Source organism: Chiloscyllium plagiosum, chromosome 8, assembly GCF_004010195.1.
Source record: "Chiloscyllium plagiosum isolate BGI_BamShark_2017 chromosome 8, ASM401019v2, whole genome shotgun sequence".
In the NCBI taxonomy this organism is placed as follows: domain Eukaryota; kingdom Metazoa; phylum Chordata; class Chondrichthyes; order Orectolobiformes; family Hemiscylliidae; genus Chiloscyllium; species Chiloscyllium plagiosum.
The window spans coordinates 99200472-99211645 of NC_057717.1; the positions used below are offsets into that span (position 1 = coordinate 99200472).

The window sequence follows — 11174 nt, forward strand, 5'->3', positions numbered from 1 at the left end:
ACACTGCATTTCACATGGATATTCCACCTAGCCTGGATACTATGGGCAATTTTAGCATAGCTAATCCACCTAACCTGCACATCTTTGGACTATGGAAGGAATCCAGAGCACTCAGTGGAACCCATGTAGACAGGGGGAGAATGTGCAAACTCCACACAGACAGTTGTCCAAGACTGGAATAAACTAAGAGACAGTGAGATCTGCAGATGCTGGATATCAGAGTTGAGAGTGTGTTGCTGGAAAAGCACAGCAGGTCAGGCAGCATCCGAGGAGCAGGAAAATCAATGTTTTGGGCCAGAGCCCTTCATCAGGAATAAGACAGGAATCAAGCCCAGGTCTCTGATACTGTGAGGTAGCAGTGGTAACTACTGAGTCACCGTGCCATGACTTGATGATCATTATACCAATCAAGAGAGTTGGTAGGTTGGGGGGGGGGATGGAGATTTGATCTTACATGATTCTAAAGTCTCCTGCGTAAAAGTATCTGTATCCCATTGGACAAGAGCACCCCGCTTGATTGTCTGGAGTGGGGTCCAATCTTCCCAACTCAGTGAATGCTAATTACAAGGTAAAAGGGTCACTCAATTGGTCAGAGATTCCATAGCCTGTGAGGGTATCTAGGCAAAAAGACTGCCCAAACCAGTATGGGGAGCCCAGCAAACATCTATGTATTTAGGAGCTCAGAGAAAGGGAGCGGACTGCAGTGAAAATCCATCCTCCACATGTGGTCAGCTTGAAGATCGAAGACAGCCTGTGATGAGTAATTCATGAAACATTCTTGGAGTGGAGCAGTGGTGGTTCTGAACTCTCCAGAAGCCAGTTTGATGACTAACAGGGTGGGGTGTCAGAGCAGAAAAAAACAGCATTGTATTCAATGAAATTAATCGAAAATGTCCATCTTAGTTTCTTTTTCTGAAGAGAACTTTCAATTAATCTCAATTGCGCAGCAAATGTAAACAAGTAAGCAAGGGATCACATGTAGTAACAGCACCTCCTTCTGTCTTTAGTGTGTTCCAAAGCTCCTCACATTACTTTTTCAAATGCTGGTGCCACTAAATCCTGCACAGCAGGATCCAACAAAAACCAAACAATGAATGGTAAACTCTTGGTTTTTCTTTCCCTGAATGATTGTCCAGGTAATGTGGTTAAATCTCTGGAATTGGGTCCTGGGATCTGTCGGTCTGGACTGACTTTAGCAGATTTACAAAGCTCAACCCAACACTCTGCTGCTCAGGAAAACGCCAAATAAATCCTGCTCATACCTAGGCTTCGGGCGACAACAGAATTCAACAACCAGGTCAATATCAACTGTCAAAACATACTGGGAATTCAGACTTTGGAGAAGCTTTGTAGCTCAGTTTGTGGACCAGGTTGTTGGTTTGCTCACTGAGCTGGTGGGTTTGTTTTCAGACATTTCGGCACCATGCTAGGTAACATCATCAATGAGCCTCCAGTGAAGCATTGGTGTTCTGTCCTGCATGCTATTTATGTGTCTTAGTTTGTTATGGTGAGTGATATCACCGGGAATTGTACAGCACAAAAATAGGCTATTCAGCCCATCAAATCTGAAAGACTAACCACTTCACCCAGTTCTCTTGTCTTTTTACATATACCTTTGTAGTTTTTTCCATTCTTTTTTCCTAATAAATTCTAGTTTCTGGTCTGAAATAACAGAAAGGAATCCTGAACATAAGTCTTCTTTCTTCTGATGAAGATCTTAGATTTCTGCTCTTGAGTTCAACTCACTGTCTCATGGAAATAGATCTTTACTTAGAAAATGTTTGGGGCAGCACGATAGCTCAGTGATTAGCACTGCTGCCTCACAGTGCCAGGGGGTCGGGTTCGATTCCAGCCTCGGGCGACTGTCTGTGTAGAGTTTGCACATTCTCCCTATGTCTGCGTGGGTTTCCATTGGATGCTCTGGCTTCCTCCCACAATCCAAAGATGTGCAGATTAGATGAATTGGCTATTCTAAATTCCCCATAGTGTTCAGGGATGTGTAGTTTAGGTGTGTTGGTGTAAATGTAAAAATAATAGGGGAATGGGTCTGGGTGGGTTTCTCTATGGAAGGTTGGTGTGGACTTGTTGGGCCAAAGGGCCTGTAGGGGTTCCATAAAAAAAAGAAATGGTCCACTAGTTTCTCGAATATGACATCGATAATTAACCAGCTCAGGTGTCTCCAACTCGGGTCACAGTCACAGGTACAAGAGTCAGTTGTTTAGGACTGAGATGAGGAGATTTCTCTTCACACAAAGGGTTGGCAACCTTTGAATTCTCAACTCAGATATTCAGTTGTTGGGTATCTTGAAACAAATTTGATTAGAGCCCAAAGAATCAGATTCAATCATCACTCCTTTCACCATGCACACTCATGAGCAGCACTGTGTACCATCTATAGAAATTCACCAAAGATCCTTAGACAGTACCTTCCAAATCCATGACCACTTTCACCTAGAAGGACAAGGGCAGTGGATACATGGGAACACCATCACTTGCAAGTTCCTCTCCAAGCCACCCATCATCCTGATTTGGAGATATACCATTCCTTCAATGTTGTTGGGTCAAAATCTTGGAACACCCCCTCCCTAATGCCATAGTGGGTCAACCTACAGCACTTGGACTGCAGTGGTTCAAGAAGAGAGCTCATCATCATCTTTTCAAGGGGCAACAAAGGATTGGAAATAAATGTTGGTTCAGCCTGCGACATCCACATCCAATGAATTTTCTTTTAAAAACGTAGATTGTAATCTGGTCTTTCATTTCAGAAATTATACTTTTTTGTAATGTTGGTTAAGAGATGACCCTTGTCCAGAAACACTGAGTAGAACTTGTCCTCTCAATGTGCTACACAACATTGTTCACACCAGCAGAGAAGACAGAAAGGCTGCACCTCAATGTCTCATCCAAAAGACAGCGACACATTGAAGTGTCAATCACACTGGCACTTCAGCTCTGGACTGGGATTTGAACAGCCATTTCTCCAGAATACTGAGCCATAGCCAACTTCCCTTAACACAGTGCAAAAAAGCTGTGTCATTTTATTTAGTCAATCATGGGACATGGGCATCACTTGGCTAAGTTTGTTACCCACTCCTAACTGCCCTTGAGCTGTAGCTGTATAATATTTTGTTATGATTGTCATGGTTGTGAAACATACTCTACAAAGGTAAGTCTCTCCCTCTTCACTGAGAAACTGAAAGCAGTTTAAAAATGCATATAAATCCAGGAAGTGCGAGAGACACCCCACAGGCAACATTTTCAGAACCAAAGAAGACTCATACTCTGTTTCGGTCTCTGCAGATGTTGCCAAACCTGCTGAGTTCCTTCAGCACTTCCTTATGTTTGTTTCAGATCTGCAGTAATATACTTTACTCAGTACAGTTTCATAATACTAGCAGACATCAGAGAAAGAGAGAGAGAGAGGTGACTGGTGGAAGTTTAACCTGAGGGGCACGATACTTCAGGTGAGGTGGCGAAGGAGGGACCTTGCAGTATTTGAACCCACACTGTCGGTGTCACTCTACATTGCAAATTAACCATCCAAGCTAACTGGTTTTGGACATCAATTCTGACAAACCACATTCTGAATAGGAGCTAAATTCAGTGTCACTGACAGCTGCTCATTTCCACAAAAGCAGGAGTCATAGTTATACGATAGACATAATCTTGTGATATGATTCCAAAGGAAAAGCTGTTCATGTGTGTTCTTTCATGGGACAGACCACAGAGGCTTCAAGAATCAATTTCTGATGTCCTATAGGAAATTATCTTTAACCTCTTTTAATGGATGAGTCAGGTACTCTGCTGGTGGTAATTTGGCCATTTGCCTGACCATCGAGAGAGACAAAATACAAAGAAATCACTTAAACTCTACAAGTCCAACAACTCATAAATGCTCTGAAAGGGCATGTGAAGGCTCTCAGACCATTGGTCCTCTCTTGTTTCTCGACCATTTCAAGATTTGCAGGATTTTCCCCCAAATACTTGAGAAAAGGCTGCCCCAATTTGGAAGATGATATCTCATCTACCCTTTCAACTTATCTTTCACTCATGTGCTCACCCGCAGATGCCAAGTTCAACTGCCCAATCAGTGATGAATTGTATTCCTGGAGGTTTCATCACATGACTTGTCCCCCACTGTCCCGCCATTAGTTGGCCAATACATCTCTGCTTGTGACACACTGGCTTCCTGCACCAATTGGAGAGCAGAAAGACGCATTACCCATCTAGAAGTCAGGAGTAGGATGGAATGCCCCCCACTTTCCTGGATGGGTGCAGCTCCAACAACACTCAAGAAGCTTGATACCATACAAGACAAAGCAGCCACTTGATTGGCACTCAATCCACCATACACACACCGGTTCATTTGACCATATCATGAACCCACAACTCCTACCACCAAGATGGACAAGAGCAACAGATGCACAATCATTTGCAAGTTCTCTTCCAAGCTACTCACAATCCTGACTTGGAAATATAACAGCGTTCCTTCAGTGTCACTGGGTCAAAATCCTGGAACTCCCTTCCAACAACATTGTGGGTCTATCCAGAGCATAAATGGTCTGTAATGGTTCAAGGAAGCAGCTCACTATCACCTGCTCAAGGACAGTAAATGCTGACCTTGTCAGCTATTATCTACAGCCTTTAAATCGATAAAATAAAATCTTCCTTAAAAATTATTTTTGTAGCCTTTTCAGCACCTTTACATTCTTTTAATGACTAGGAGACCAGAAGGCTTCTTGGTGGGATATTTGCATCATCAATAGTCACAGGTGAGGTGCCAGAAGACTGAAGGTTGGCTAATGTGGCACCATTATTTAAGAAAGGTGGTAAGGACAAGCCGGGGAACTATATACCGGTGAGCCTGACGTTGGTGGTGGGCAAGTTGTTGAAAGGAATCCTGAGGGACATGATTTACACATGTTTGGAAACCTGCAGACCTCACTTTCTCCACATGTTTGGAAAGGCAAGGACTGATTAGAGAAAGTCAACATGGCTTTGTGTGCGGGAAATCATTTCTCATGAACTTGATTGAGTTTTTTGAAAAAGTAACAGAGTGATGGACATGATCTATATGGACTTCGGTAAGGCGTTCGACAAGGTTCCCCATGGGAGACTTGTTAGCAAGGTTAGATCCCATGAAATATAGGGAGAACGAGCCAAATGAATACAGAACTGGCTCAAAGGTTGAAGACAGAGGGTGATGGTGGAGGGTTGCTTTCAGACTGGACGTCTGTGACTAGTGGAGTGCCACAAGGACCAGTGCTGTGTCCACTACTTTTCAGAATTTATATAAATGATTTGGATATGAACATAGGAAGTATAGTTAGTAAGTTTGCAGATGACACCAAAATTGGAAGTGTAATGGACAGCGAAGAAAGTTCCTCAGATTACCATGGGATCTTGATCAGATGTTGTGCATCTCTATGACTTTATGACTTTATGAACTGTTCACAGCACTCCAAGTCTGACCAAGAACCTATCCAAGCTTAACATTGTCTTTTTTTAGCAATACTGCTCACTCGAAGGCACAGCTTGGCAACAAAGAGAAGAATGCCCTTGCAGGCTGGTAAGGAGTTGAAACTGTTTATCAGAGTACATGGGTTTCCTTGTATCCTGTCCAGGATTCCAGGTTAAAGGAGAGAAGACCCTCCCAGATAGTCATGATTATTTAAGTTTAAGTGAGACTAGATATATTGTAGAGTTAAATATCAGCACAGTGGCTTGGTGATTAGCACTGTTGCCTCACAGCGCCAGAGACCTGGGTTTGATTCCATCCTCAGGTGACTGTGTGGAGTTTGTACATTCTCCCCGTGTCTGCATGGGTTTCCTCCGGGTACTCCAATTTCCTCCCACAGTCCAAAGATGTGCAGGTTAGGTGGATTGTCCATAGTGTCCAGGAAAGTGCATGCCAAGTGAATTAGCCTTGAAACTATGGGGAGAGGGTAGGGGTCTGGATGGGATATTCTTTGGAGCTGATAGGCTGAACAACCTCTTTCCACACTGTAGGAATTCTACTCTATCATTCTTTAGAAAGGAATGCTTGAGAGGGAAGCAGGTCCAAGATAAAGGATTTCTCCCTATAGCTATCATGATTACCCCTAAGAAACCACAGACAGCTTGCAACAGTCGTGTAATTTTTCTTTTGTAGTTTTTATAACCAATTATGCAGTAATTATAGCTTTATGAAGCACGGCTTTTCAACAGCTATTATAATGAGACAGTTTGGGAATTTTACTGACTTGTTGTTGGCAATGAATTTGCATTCAGTGGTGAAACGAGATCACCAGATCCCATTAGTCAATGTTGCCATCTTGGGAAATCTCTCGCAACATGCATTTGGGATTTAAGGGCCAAGCCCCCAGCTAGCAACACTGACAGTACGTTGCAAAATATGTTGGCCGAATATATCCTCAGCTTTACTCACAGGGACATGAAGTACCAGAGCCAAAAGGTGATGTTGAATTTGTACGATATATAAGTTAGACCTCAGCTGGAGGACCATGTACTGGTGTGGGTGCCACAGTGGAGGAAGGTTGTGAATGTATTGGAAAGAGTGCAGAAGCACTTTTCCAGAATGCTTCCAGGAATGAGGAACTTTAGTCACGAAGAGAGATTGAAGAAGTTGGGGCTGTTCTCCTTGGGGAGAACGAGGCTTTCAAACCCATAGAGTAGACACGGAGAAATTGTTCCCGTTGGTAAAAGGCACAAGAATGAGAGAACGCAGATTTAAAATCATGTGCAAAAGAAGCAAGGGTGATGTGAAGGAAAACCTTTTCAGCAAGTAGTTGCATTTTATTGCATTTTGGAAATACAAACAAGGGCAGAATTTATACAATTAAACGAGAGATCCAGGGGTTCAAGTACATAATTCTTTGAAGTTTGTGTCATATGTCGACAGAATGCTTAAAAAGGTGCATTGCATGCTTGCCTTCGTTGCTCAGCCTTTGAGTGTCAGAGTTGGGAGGTCATGTTCAGGTTGTATAGGACATTGGTGAGGCCTCTTCTGAAGTACTGTGTGAAGTTCTGGTTGCCTTGTTAAAGGAAGGATACTATCAAACTGGAGAGGGTTCAGAAAAGATTTACCAGGCTGTTACTAGGAATGGAGGATTTGAGTTAAAGGGAGAGGCTGGATAGGCTTGGGATTTTCCACTGGAGCAGAGGAGGTTGGTGGAGTGACCTAATAGAGGTTTAAAAAATATAAGAGATATGGATAAGGAGAATGATTGGTATCTTTTCCCTATGATGGGGATTTCAAGACTAGGGGGCATATTTTAAGGTGAAAAGAGAAAGATTTAAAAAGGACAAGCTGTAACTATTTTACAGTGGTTTGTATGTGGAATGAACTTCCAGAGGATGTGGTGGATGTGGGTACAAATTCAATGTTTAAAAAACATTTGGATAAGTTCGTGAATAAGATTTGTTTGGAGGGATATGGACCAAGCACAGGCAGGTGCGACTGGTTTAGTTTGGGATTATGCTCGGCATGGACTGGTTGGACTGAAAGGTCTGTTTCCGTGCTGCATGACTCTAAGACTGAGGGTATGAAATGAGCTGCCTAGAAATATGATGGGGACAGGTTCAATGGAGGCATTCTAAAGAGGCACTGGACAACTGTCTGGATAAAAATAACGTGCAGGGATATGGAGAAAATAGCAGGAATTTGGCACTAAGTAATGATGTTCATCTGAAGAACAGGTGTAGGCATGATGGGCGGAATAGCCTATTTCTGCTTAGTAACAATTCTGTAATTCTGTGATGTTTTATTGGGAACACAGAGATGAGTATGTGTGTGTGTGTGTATGAGAGTGTGTGTGTGAGTGTGAGTGTGTGTCTGCGTATGAGGGTATGTGTGTGAGAAAATATGTGTGTGAGAGGGTGTATGTGTGTGTGTGTGTCTGTGTGTGTGTGGAGGAATTTATGTGTGTCTGTGTATGTGGGGAGTTTATGTGGATAGGTGTGAGAGGGTGTATGTGAGTGTGCCTGTGTACGTGGGTGGGTGTTTGTGTGTGTGAGACAGGGTGTATGTGTGCGTGTCAAGAGTGTGATGCTGAAAAAGGCATCATCTGAGGAGCAGAATTGACGTTTCGGACATAAGCCCTTCATCACTAATTCCTGATGAAGGGCTTATGCCCGAAACGGCGATTCTCTTGTTCCTCGGATGCTGCCTGACCGGCTGTGCTTTTACAGCACCACACTTTCGACTCAGATCTACAGCATCTGCAGATGGGTATGGGTAATAAATACTGGCTCTCAAGTGGCCACCTGAGGCCTACATAAGGCCCTCAACCTGTCCTCACTGGTACTAACCCATTGATGGGAGCAGAGAGGAGTGGATAGGGGTAGTTTGGCTCTACTCAGGGATCCCCATGAGGAATCCCACATGGGTTGCATTTGAGGGGTTGTGGGGAGAGCGATATCCCTCTGTCAGAAGTACGTGATCAAGGGAACTCTCCAGGAGGACAATAATCCAGTCAGACCAGCACACTGTCTGCCTTGTTTACTATACCTAATAGCATGACCTATTTGTTCATTTTGGAGTTTTTTGGTTATTCATTCACAGGATTAGACTGTCACTGGCTAGGCCAGTATTTATTACCCATTCCATCTGCACCTCACTTTCTTGCAGATGTATGTGTGTGTGTGTCTGTTAATGTGTGTGTATGTGACAGCGTGTGAGAGCGTGTGAGTGTGTGTGTGACTTGGTGAGAATGTATGAGTGTCTGTTCTTGTGTGTGTGTGTGTGAGTTTAAGAGTGTGGGAATATATGTCCATTCTACCTAATCTCTGATCAGCCAATCTCTGGAACATTCCCTGTTTGCTGTCAGTAGGGAGAACAAACCTACACTATGGCTGTTGACTGCAAGCTATTAGCCATACAACACAACGGCATTGAAAGGGCCTCACTGGATGAATGGGCTGACTGGCCTCCCTCATCTGTATCTATCTTGTAAACCCCCTCTCCATCACTGCTGCCCAGCTAGGATCGATCCCGGATATTCATGTTGGTGACTCAACGAGCCACACAAGTCAGGAGGTTGTGGGCTCAAAGACCACACCAGTAAAGTGAGCACAGGGCAGAGTGCAGATTGGTTCACCTGGTATTGTGCTGCAGTGCTGTGGGGAAACTGCACTGCTGAGGGGGATCTGCACTGCTGTGGGGGATCTGCACTGCTGAGGGGAATCTGCACTGCTGAGGGGGATCTGCACTGTTGTTAATAAATCCTGGAAGGCCATAAAATGTGACACAGTGTAATTTCTATCACGGCCTCTCCCTCCAAGCCACTCATCGCACAGCCTTGAACATATATTGGTGTTCCTTCCCTGTCACCAGTACACCCTCCCTAATGACACGGTGAGAGGAGCTCATACCAACGGCCTGAAATTGTTCAAGAAAGTTGCTCACCACCAGCTTCTCAATGAGCAGTAAATGCTGGCCCAGCCAGCGACGCCCAAGTCCCACATGTGAATGTTTAGCAAAAACTGCCCGAAAGTCTTTTTGCAGTAAATCACTTTTGAAATAAATTGGCCAATTTTTTTTTCCTGCCATTTGCTTTAATGAAGGGCAGGGTCATGGTTTGGTGGAGGTGAAGTACACGCTGACCGACCGCAAGGAGCCACAAGCATTGCTGAGTAATGGGACTGACAGCAAGATAATGGCTAAAGACTTTAACCTTCAATAACATACAATAGCCTGACCCCGGCAGCAAAGAAAATATTAAGTTGTCCGATTATAAGTCAACAGAGTGGATTACCTTCTGACATGAGGGCGATGTACAAAATTATGAGAAGCATAAATAGGGAGGAAGGAAGAAACTTTTCCTCTTGGTGGAGGGATCAATGACAGCGTTAAGGGAATGGGCAGGAGGTCTGGAGGAGATGTGGGAGAAACTTTCTCACTCAGTGGGAGGATAGGAATCTTGAACTCACTGCCTGTAAGGGTGGTAGAGACACATGTAACTTTGAAGAAGCATTTGGCTGTGCATTTGTGATGCCAAGGCTATGAGCCAAGTGCTGGAAAATGGGATTATAATGGTTAGGTGGTTGTTTTTGACTGGAACAGACACAATAGACTGAATGGCCTTTTACTTCCAGTAGAACCTCTGTGACTGTGAAACATACTTGGGAGTCTCACCTAATGTGTGGAATTTAACAGCCCCTCTGAGACAACATCGGAAAGTGTAATGGGAGTATTTAGTGAGTCAGGAAGGTGACCTATGGGGACCTTGGCCATCTTTACACCAACAGGAAAGACCAAGAACATCTTCCTCGCCCCACACAGCCATTGAGACTCTCAAGTGGCCACCTGAGGCCTACATAAGGCCCTCAACCTGCCCTCACTGGTACTAACCCATTGATGGGAGTAGAGGAGAGTGGATAGGGGTAGTTTGGCTCTACTCAGGGACCCCCATGAGGAATCCCACATGGGTTGCATTTGAGGGGTTGTGGGGGAGAGCGATATCTCTCTGTCAGAAGTACATGATCAAGGGAACTCTCCAGGAGGGCAATAATCTAGTCAGACCAGCACACTGTCTGCCTTGTTTACTATACCTAAGTGCTCTAGCATGACCTATTTGTTCATTTTGGAGTTTTTTGGTTATTCATTCACAGGATGAGGCTGTCACTGGCTAGGCCAGTATTTATTACCCATTCCTAATTGCTAAGAGTCACCTACATTACTGTGGGTCTGGATTCATATGTAGACCAGATCAGGTAAGCATGGCAGTTTCCTTCTCTTAAGAGTATCAGTGAACCAGATGGGTTTGTCCATCATCTAACAATGGATTCATGGTCACCATTAGACTCTTAATTCTAGAGTTTTATTGGATTCAAATTCCAATGTCTACTGTGGCAAGATTCAAATCCGGGTCCCCAGAACATTGTCCAGGTTTCCCTCTGGGTAGTGAACGGAAAGGGATCTTGCTGAGAATCACTGTCTCCTTTCCCACCACCAACCACACCCCCCACCACCTCCACACACATCAATGCATATAGACATACAAACGCGCACACATATACAGAAACACATCCACACACAAACACACACACAACCACATACTCACATACAAAACACCCATACACACTCACACACCCACATACACAAACACACACACATACAGACGTACAAACACACCCATATACACACAAAGACATCCACACATACGCACATAGTC

At 44.1% G+C, this 11174-nt stretch overlaps 1 protein-coding gene across 7 annotated transcripts in view; it reads right to left on the reverse strand.

Annotated features, from left to right (window-relative positions):
- Nucleotides 1–11174, reverse strand: part of nfixb (nuclear factor I/Xb) — a 440781-nt gene that overhangs the window by 169832 nt on the left and 259775 nt on the right. The gene's annotated exons all lie outside the window — the stretch shown is intronic.